This window comes from Schistocerca gregaria, unplaced genomic scaffold (genome assembly GCF_023897955.1).
Source record: "Schistocerca gregaria isolate iqSchGreg1 unplaced genomic scaffold, iqSchGreg1.2 ptg000398l, whole genome shotgun sequence".
In the NCBI taxonomy this organism is placed as follows: Eukaryota; Metazoa; Arthropoda; class Insecta; order Orthoptera; family Acrididae; genus Schistocerca; species Schistocerca gregaria.
The window spans coordinates 397,501-400,000 of NW_026061837.1; the positions used below are offsets into that span (position 1 = coordinate 397,501).

General features: G+C 55.9%; 1 non-coding gene across 1 annotated transcript in view; it reads right to left on the reverse strand.

Annotated features, from left to right (window-relative positions):
* The window catches only part of LOC126311064 (small subunit ribosomal RNA), a 1,893-nt gene extending 1,516 nt beyond the window's left edge, over window positions 1–377 (reverse strand). The window contains exon 1 of the ribosomal RNA XR_007554365.1: window positions 1–377. This exon is cut by the window's left edge and continues 1,516 nt beyond it. This is a non-coding gene — a ribosomal RNA (small subunit ribosomal RNA).
* Between the last annotated feature and the right edge of the window lie 2,123 nt (window positions 378–2,500).

Sequence of the window (2,500 nt, forward strand, 5' to 3'; positions counted from 1 at the left end):
TACCCGTTACAACCATGGTAGGCGCAGAACCTACCATCGACAGTTGATAAGGCAGACATTTGAAAGATGCGTCGCCGGTACGAGGACCGTGCGATCAGCCCAAAGTTATTCAGAGTCACCAAGGCAAACGGACCAGACGAGCCAATCCGATTGGTTTTGATCTAATAAAAGCGTCCCTTCCATCTCTGGTCGGGACTCTGTTTGCATGTATTAGCTCTAGAATTACCACAGTTATCCAAGTAACGTGGGTACGATCTAAGGAACCATAACTGATTTAATGAGCCATTCGCGGTTTCACCTTAATGCGGCTTGTACTGAGACATGCATGGCTTAATCTTTGAGACAAGCATATGACTACTGGCAGGATCAACCAGGGAGCTGCGTCAACGAGAGCTGAGCAGCCGGCCGCCCGGGAGTGTGTCCCGAGGGCCCGCGCGAACACGCAAGCGTCCGCTCAATTATTCTGCAAACAGGAGGAGGCTGAGCTCCCCTGCACGATACACCTCGAAACCCTCTCAGGTCCCGGCGGCGCGCAGCGCCGTCCTAAGTACTTGGTCGGGTTCGAGAGAGGCGCAATCGCCCGGAGATAGGCGAGTAGACGCTTTCAGTGCGAACACCCGTGCTCCCAACTGAGCTTGCCGCTGCCGACAGAGGCCCGGGAGCGTGCTGTCGTGGCATTGCCGGCGGGAAACAACACGCGCCACCTATGGTGACCGGCAGCTCCAACGCCAGCGCCACAGAAGGGCAAAGCCCCACTTGGGTGCAGAAGCGAACTCTCCCAGCACAGCGCACGCGCCAACACGTCCGCAGAGCTGCGATACAAACCACCTGCGAGAACCGCTGGGGGCGACCGAGCAGCAGACGGCGTCGCGACGCCGAGTGCCGGGCGGCGGCGCATCCTCAACGCACACAGTCCGCAATCGGACCAGCACACTGCAGATGTCCACCGCGCTTCGCACCGGGCTCGGCAGAACCCACTTTGGCCGCCTGGCGCCGCGCGCAGGGTGCGCCGGCGCATAGCTGGGACGCCAGCCGGGCCCGTCGGCCGGCGCTCCTGCCACTGGGCGCCCCCCACCAGCCGGCTGTAGTGCGTGCGCTCACGCAGCGCGCGGCCAGCACGCCGGGCGGCCCCCCCTCACCGGCCGGGGACTGTCCCGCCAAGCCACAGCCTCGTATCGCTTCATACCCACATGGCCAACTCAGGTTCGGGGGCATGGCGGGTACCGCCGAAACAACCGGTTCACAGATGTACCGATCGTCGCTATCACCGATGCACCTGCAGCGCGAACAACCGCTCAACAACTGATTTCCAGTTCATTTGCGGATCTTTGGCAGCAAACGTATACGTCAATCTACATTTGCGAAATCTACGATTCTGGCATGCCTGCATGTTATGTGTCACGACACGCTACATCAGCCCACATACACACTGCGGCATGTACACGAGAGAACACGTGGAAGATGGTCCGCGCACGTGTGCAATGTCCCTTGCGCGGTCGACTGTCAACCGGCCTCTGTAGCATGTCGCAGATGTGGAACGCGGTCCACCGTGCTATCATGTTGTGTGGGGCAATACGATTAAATAGGAAAACCCTCGTCGCTACATCAACAGACGGCTCACGCTGATTCCCGGCAGAGGGAGGAGGGGGGGGGGGGGGGCCAACATGCAATACTTTCGTCCGTACCTACTTACCACATGTCTGTACGGCGTACAACAGTGCAATCTCGCTGTAATGGGGAGACGAGACAAGTAGCATCGTGCACAACATATGGCCCTTATGATTCGCCATTGTAGGGCGCAGCCGGTGTACGGTCAAGCATGTGCCACATTATGTCACTCAGTACGTAACGACGGATGATCAGTGTGGGTTACGCGTACATCAGCGGACAGTCCACACAGGCCGTACCACAACGTACACTGACTGCATCGACAACCGAATGCAACTGAACAGCTGCAAGGCTCATTTCACAAACAAACGCCTGACCGACCAGCTTGGAAGGGCAGGAGGGGAGGGCGATATTCGTTCTGTAGCGGTACACCCTTCCAGTGGTTAGCGGGACTGTGTAGAAAGTACGCAACACTCGAAAGACCTTTATGTGAGGGTACGCACCATGGCATCAAGAAATACACATGACACCAGAGGATCCAAGCAGTGAACTATGTTCAGAGGGTTGCTGTTAGGCAAAGCTACATTCCTGTGACGTTACATGTGACAGTTAAGGTGCAGTGTAAGTTAGGTTAAGGTGCAGTGTAAGTTAGGTTAAGGTGCAGTGTAAGTTAGGTTAAGGTGCAGTGTAAGTTAGGTTAAGGTGCAGTGTAAGTTAGGTTAAGGTGCAGTGTAAGTTAGGTTAAGGTGCAGTGTAAGTTAGGTTAAGGTGCAGTGTAAGTTAGGTTAAGGTGCAGTGTAAGTTAGGTTAAGGTGCAGTGTAAGTTAGGTTAAGGTGCAGTGTAAGTTAGGTTAAGGTGCAGTGTAAGTTAGGTTAAGGTGCAGTGTAAGTT